The sequence below is a fragment of the Penaeus vannamei genome, chromosome 32 (genome assembly GCF_042767895.1).
Source record: "Penaeus vannamei isolate JL-2024 chromosome 32, ASM4276789v1, whole genome shotgun sequence".
NCBI lineage: Eukaryota > Metazoa > Arthropoda > Malacostraca > Decapoda > Penaeidae > Penaeus > Penaeus vannamei.
The window spans coordinates 1,451,895-1,459,394 of NC_091580.1; positions in this window are offsets into that span (position 1 = coordinate 1,451,895).

A 7,500-nucleotide genomic window follows, 5' to 3' on the forward strand; every position below is an offset into this window, starting at 1 on the left:
TATCCAATAAATTTTTCGGTTTTCCTTTATTTACTTATATATAACAGAAATTTAAACAGATATAAAACAAAACAAAAAAAAATATTCGCTTTATAATAATATCCAAGACTAAAATTATTAGATTATTGAAATTGCTTTGTAGATTATATTAGATAGTGTAAAGTTATAATTTTTTTAATTGATATAAGAGGCAAATAATAAATATATTTGTTTTTTGTCGTAATTTCCACCAAGTGAAAATCTATTAAGTTTATTTGTTTGTTTGTTTTGCAAAAGATTTCATAAAATAAAAAAATGATTAGATTCAATTCATGCAAAATTAGAATTTGCTAAGAGTGAAAGTTTTTTTGTTTGTTTGTTTGTGTGTTTGTTTGTTTTTTATTCATGTAAATTTTAAAGGAATCGTCGCTGTTTTTCTTCTTCTTCTTCTTCTTCCTTTTTTCACTCAATTCTGTTTTGCTTCTTTATGAATGAATTTATAAGCATCATAATATATGTCAAATTTGTTGCGTGTGTGTGTGTGTTTGTGTTGCTATGTATGTTTGTGTCCATGTGTGTGCGTGTCCATGTGCGTTTGTGCGTGTGTGTTCGTGTGTGTTTCCACGTGAATAGATGTAAGACAAATAAAATACAGTCAACTACAAAAAACTAGAAAAGAAAATGGGACACAGACAGAACCACAGAAGCGAATGGAAAAAAGTGAAGGAAAATAAAAATAAAAGATAGAATAAAACAGACGCAAAAATTAAGGAGGATGAGAGGGGAAGGCAGGAAGAAAGGAGGAGAGAGAGAGGGGGAAGGATGAAGAGCAGGGAGAGGAGGGAGGGAAGCAGGGAGAGATGGAGGGGGAGGGGGGGGTACAAGAAAGGGAGGGAGGGAGGGAGGAGGGAAGCAGGGAGGGGTGGGGGAGGGAGGGGGAGGAGGGAAGCAGGGAGAGATGGAGGGGGGAGGGGGTACAAGAAAGGGAGGGAGGGAGGGGAGGAGGGAAGCAGGGAGAGATGGAGGGAGGGAGGGGAGGAGGGAAGCAGGGAGGATGGGGGGAGGGAGGGAGAGATGGAGGGAGGGAGGGAAGCAGGGAGAGATGGAGGTAAGGAGGGAGGGAGGGGAAGAGGGAGAGATGGAGGTAAGGAGGGAGGGAGGGGAGGAGGGGAAGCAGGGAGAGAGATGGAGGGAGGGAGGGGAGGAGGGAAGCAGGGAGAGATGGAGGGGAAGAGGGAAGCAGGGAAGGGTGGGGGGAGGGAGGGGAAGAGGGAAGCAGGGAGAGATGGAGGGAGGGAGGGCACAGGAAGAGAGAAAGGAAGGAAGGGAATAAAACACGCTCAGAGCATTGCCTGGATATTGTAAATCCATTCTACAATTCCCCATTTTATATTTTTTTCTCTCTTACTTCTTTTATTTCATTCCTCTCTCTTATTTCTCTTATACCTTCACCTATTATCTTTTTTTAACAATTCATTCCTCTCCCTTCTTGTAATCTCCATACAAGCGTTCGTAAAGGCGAAAAATATCTGTATAAAAATAGGATTTTAGTCTCTACTTCCTCGCAGTCCATCAGTAACATGTCGAGAACGTGTTGTTGATGTGCAAGTTGCATGCATTGGCCCCGACGGATGTGATCGAGTCAGTCTCTCTCAGCTTGTGTGTGTGTTGTGTGGGAATGACGTTTTCGACTTCTCTTTATCCCTTTCTCTCTCTCTTTATCGTTTTTTTTTTTCCTCTTTTCCTCCGTTTTTCATTCTCTTTATTATTCTGTCTTTCATCCTTGTTTGTTTTTTGCTTTTTATCTGTATACTGTATGTGTCGTTTTTATTCTCTCTTTCTGTCTCCGCATATGTCTCTCTCTCTCTCCCTCTCTTTCTCTCTCTCTCTCTCTTTCTCTTCTCTCTCTCTCTCTCTCTCTCTCTCTCTCTCTCTCTCTCTCTCTCTCTCTCTCTCTCTCTCTCTCTCTCTCTCTCTCTCTCTCTCTCTCTCTCTCTCTCTCTCTCTCTTCTCTCTTCTCTCTCTCTCTTCTCTCTCTCTCTCTCTCTCTCTCTCTCTCTCCCTCTCCTCTCTCCCTCTCCTAGAGCACATTAGAGCACAGATATTCTAGGCTAAGAAAGGAGGGAGGGAGAGAGGAGGGAGGGGAAGGGAGGAGAAAGAGAGAGAGAGAGAGAGAGAGATTAGAAGGACTGAGAAACGATGGAGAAAGAGAGAGAGAGAGAGAGAGAGAGAGAGAGAGAGAGAGAGAGAGAGGGAGAGAGACAGAGAGAGAGAGAAAGAAAGAGAGAGAGAGAGAGAGAGAGAGAGAGAGAGAGAGAGAGAGAGAGAGAGAGAGAGAGAGAGAGAGAGAGAGAGAGAGAGACAGACAGAGAAGAGAGGAGCGAAAGAGAGAGAGAGAGAGAGAGAGAGAGAGAGAGAGAAAGAGCAGAGAGAGAGAGAGAGAGAGAGAGAGAGAGAGAGAGAAGAGAGAGAGAGAGAGAGAAAGAGAGAGAGAGAGAGAGAGAGAGAGAGAGAGAGAGAGAGAGAGAGAGAGAGAGAGAGAGAGAGAGAGAGAGAGAGAGAGAGAGAGAGAGAGAGAGAGAGAGAGAGAGAGAGAGAGAGAGACAGACAGAGAAGAGAGGAGCGAGAGAGAGAGAGAGAGAGAGAGAGAGAGAGAAATGAATTGTTATATATTAAAGATTCTGAATCTTATTAAATTTCCCTGACAATGTAAAAGTCGCTGAAAATTCTAAGAAATAATTAACTAATAATTGATTCTTGGTACAAAGGAAATAACTGATTAAGTTTCTTTTGTATGTTGGAAGAAAGAAGCAAAATAGAAGAAAAAATGAAAGAGAAAAGATATAAAACTGAAATACCGAAATGAAATGAGAAAAGAAGAGAAAATATGATACGAAAACATAATACAATAATTCAAAAACGAAAAAGACAACGAAAGAATCAGATATAGAGAAAAGAAACAAAACAGAAAGGCAACAAATCACCCTCTCAAAAAATAAAAAATAAAAAATAATAAATAAAACCAAAGTGAATTAAGAATAAAACAAAACCCAAATTCAAACCGAAAAAAAAACACGAGAAAGAGATGAAAAGCCCCCTCCCTCTCCCCCCTCCCCCCAAAAAAAATGAAAATAAGAAAAAATAAATAAAAGAGAAAGATGCTACCCCCATCGCCATTTTCCTCGCATCTTTTTGGCGGGAATTTTGACAGCGCGAGAGTGGCCCCCTGTGGTCACGTGACACCCTCGTAGATACGGGAGAAAAGAGACTGTATTTTAAACCCAGGAGAGAAGGCTGTGGATGGGAGATGGGGAAATAAATTCGGTGGATGGGAAGGGAGGAGAGTGAGGTGGTAAGGAGAGAGAGATGGAGAGAAAGGAGGTAGGGGATAAAGATAGGGGAAGAAGGAGAGAGGGTGAGATGGAGGGAGAGAGGGAGGGAGAGAGAGAGAGAGAGAGAGGGGGGGAGGGAAGGAGAGGGAGAGAGAGAAAGAGACAGACAGAGAGAGCAAGGGGAAAGAGAAAGACACACACACAGAGTGAGCGATCGAGAGATAGACAGGCCAAGCGAGAGAGAGGGGGAGACAGAGACAGACAATATAAACAGAAACAGACAGTCACAGACAAAGACAAAGCGAGCGAGTGTACGAGCAAAAGGGACAGAGAAAGACAAACAAACAGAGCGAGAGAGAGGGTGGGAGACAGAGACAGACAAATAGACAGATAGAAAGAGAGAGAGAAAGAACAAGCGACAGAGAGAACGAGAGAGAGAGAGAGAGAACGAGCGAGCGAGAGAGAGAGAGAGAACGAGCGAGCGAGAAAGAGAGAGAGAGAACGAGCGAGCGAGAGAAAGAGACACAACCAGACAGGACAACCGAGAGCCTCAGACAGACAGACAGACAGACAAACAGACCGACCGAGAGCGAGAGAGAGAGAGAGAGAGAGCGAGAGCATCCGCCCGAGAGGTCCACGGGGAGAGATGACGGCCTCCAGCCTCTAAAATTCATGGCCCTGGAGCGTGGATCAGGAGCGGGACCGGCCAGTGCATCCACCTAAATGCCAAGGTAACCAACACGTGATGGAGATTTATGGGCCGAGGCGAGAGGGGCCGAGGTGGGACGACGAGGCCGCTACATATATATTTATGGACGCGTGTTCGTGTGGTTATTCATTTTTTTTCGTGTTTTTTTTTTTTTTTTTGTCTTTTTTCTTTTTTTGTGTGTGTTTCTTTTTTCTTTTTTCTCTCTTTCGTTCTTTCTTTGTATTTTTGCATATTTTATTCTCTCTCTCTCTCTCTCTCTCTCTATCTATCTATCTATCTATCTATCTATCTATCTATCTATCTATCTATATATATGTGTGTGTGTGTGTGTGTGTATATATATATATATATATATATATATATATATATATATATATATATATATATATAAATATATATATATATATATTTATATTTATATATATATATATATATATATATATATATATATATATATATATATATATATATATATATATATATATATATATGCACGTGTGTCTGAAGATATGCACATGTGTGCTTGCGCTTATTACTTGTGTGTATACTGACTTAGTAATCAATTATTAAGATCAGTTAAGTGAGAAAAATAGAGACTGCAATGTGCAATCAGCAGAACAGACAGACAAAGAACCAAACATTTCATTAGAATGCAAACACGAATTTGCCTTAAGGTGACAAGGGTCGGGGGGGGGGGGGGTTGGCAGTTCAATGAAGGTGTTGTTGTCTGTCTGTTTAGAAATGGTGTATCTGTATTGTTATTTATTTATTTATTGTTATTATTGCATTTACTGATTACGTTGGTTTTGTAATGTTTTGATATTGGAACTGAGAGAAATTAAAATGATAGAGAGACGTTTTATGAAGAGGTTTTGGCTTCAACCGCTCCACGAGGATGGCCCTGTCATGGGGGATGGGGGGGGAGGGGGGGGAGGGAGAGTGTTGAAGCGATGTTTTTGTTGTTGTTTTCTTTCTTTCTTGTTCTTTTTTTTCTTTCTTTTTCTCTTTTTCTTTCGTTTTCATTTTTTCTTTCTTTTCTTTCTTTATGTTTCCATTCTTTCTTTTCTTTTATTTATTTTTTTCTTTCTTTTTCTTTATTTATTCTTTCTATCTTTCTCTTTTTTTTTTTTCTCTTTTTTTCTTTCTCTTTCTTTTTTCTTTCTTTCTTCCTTTCTTTTCTTTCTTTCTTTCTTTCCTTTTTCTTTTTCATTCTTTCGTTCTTTTTCTCTCTTTCTTTCTTTCTTTCTTCTCTTTTCTTTCTATCATATTCTGTCATACTCTGTCATATATGCAAACGCGCATGCATAATTAAGTAGATAGATAGATAGATAGGGACATTTTTTATGTATTTATGTATATAAACATAGAGGTAGGTAGGTAGATAGATTGATATATGTATGTCAGAATATAGCAGCGTGGTAGTCGTGACAAAATTTCTTATGTAATGATTTTACGGATTTTAGAAGTCTGTCTCTTTCTTTCCTTCTTTCTTTCTTTCTCTCTCTCTCTCTATCTATCTATCTCTATCTCTCTCTCTCTGTTTCTCTCTTTCTCTTTCTCTCTCTGTCTCTCTCTCTCTCTTTCTTTCTCTCTCTCACTCTCTCTCTCCCTCTCTCTCTCTCTCTCTCTCTCTCTCTCTCTCTCTCTCTCTCTCTCTCTCTCTCTCTCTCTCTCTCTCTCTCTCTCTCTCTCTCTCTCTCTCTCTCTCTCTCTCTCTCTCTCTCTCTCTCTCTTTCTCTTTCTCTCTCTCTCTCTCTCTCTCTCTCTCTCTCTCTCTCTCTCTCTCTCTCTCTCTCTCTCTCTCTCGCTCTCTCTCTTCTCTCTTTCTTTCCTTTCTCTTATCCGCAAGAGACCCAGAAGGCCCCGTCATCTCCCTCTGAGTTCGCATTAGCCTCTGAGACACGGATCGGGTGTCACGTGTTGGCGTTCGTGGAGGTTAATCCGCAGCGATCCGGATTACGACAATCGCGCGGGAATTTTGACGTGGATTTGGTCGTCTCCTATATCATTTCTTTACCGCATGACGGATAATTGAATCTTTTCGTGATGTCGGATTACTTACGTGGATGAGCATAATTTATTACGAAGTTTAGGCGTGCGTTTGGCTACATAGGAAGGCCGCCCACGTACTAGCTCTCAAAGCGGTGAAGATAATTAAATGTTACGCCCACTCGGAGCTGAAACGGGGTGTGCCGCCATCTTGTTTTTCTTTTCTTTTATCTTATTTTAATTTTCTTTGTTTCTTTCTTTTCTTTTCTCTTTCCTTTTTGTTGTCTATGTCACTTTGGTTTATTGTTTTTTATCGTTTTCCATTTTTTTTTCTTATGCGATGCTGCTCTCGCTCTCTTTTTCTCTGTCTGTGTCTCTCTCTCTCTTTCATTCTCTCTCTCTCATTCTCTCTCTCTATGTCTCTCTCTCTCTCTCTCTCTTTCTTTCTTTCTCTCTCTCTCTCTCTCTCTCTCTCTCTCTCTCTCTCTCTCTCTCTCTCTCTCTCTCTCTCTCTCTCTCTCTCTCTCTCTCTCTCTCTCTTTCTCTCTCTCTCTCTCTCTCTCTCCTTTGGAACATTTCAAAAATTTAATTTTCCATTTACCTTTTATCTTTTTTCCGTTGTATTCTTCTTTTCTCATACTGTTGTTGTCACTTTTTCAGACATATTCAAAAGAATATTTCTTCACTCATAATCTCGATCGAATTTGATGTATGTTTTCATCCGCAATAAAATTTGCAGTGCAAGGGGTGGGTTAAATGGCAGAAAATTTTATAAAATGGATTAGCAAAGAAAGGGGAGGGAGGAGACAGAGCAAAACAGACAGACAGAGAGAGACAGAGACATAGACAGACAGATAAAGAGATAGAGATGTAGACAGACAGACAAGGAGATAGAGATGTAGACAGACAGACAAAGAGCTAGAGATGTAGACAGACAGACAGAAATAGAGATGTAGACAAACAGACAAAGAGATAGAGACATAGACAGACAGAGAGAGATAGAGACATAGACAGACAGACAAAGAGAGATAGAGACATAGACAGACAGACAAAGAGATAGAGATGTAGACAGACAGACAGAGATAGAGATATAGACAGACAGACAAAGAGATACAGATGTAGACAGACAGAGATAGAGATATAGACAGACAAAGAGAGATAGAGACATAGACAGACAGACAAAGAGATAGAGACATAGACAGACAGACAAAGAGAGATAGAGACATGGACAGACAGATAAAGGGTTAGAGACATAGACAGACAGACAGAGAGAGATAGAGACATAGACAGACAGATAGACAAACGGATACAGACAGACAGACAGAGAGAGATGGAGACAATGCAACAGGCAGAAAGATACAGACAAACAGACATACAAAGACAGAGAAACAAAGACATAAAGAGCCAGACAGACAAACAGGAAGAGACAGAGAAACAAAGACACACAGAGACAGACAGACAAACAGGAAGAGACAGAGAAACAAAGACATA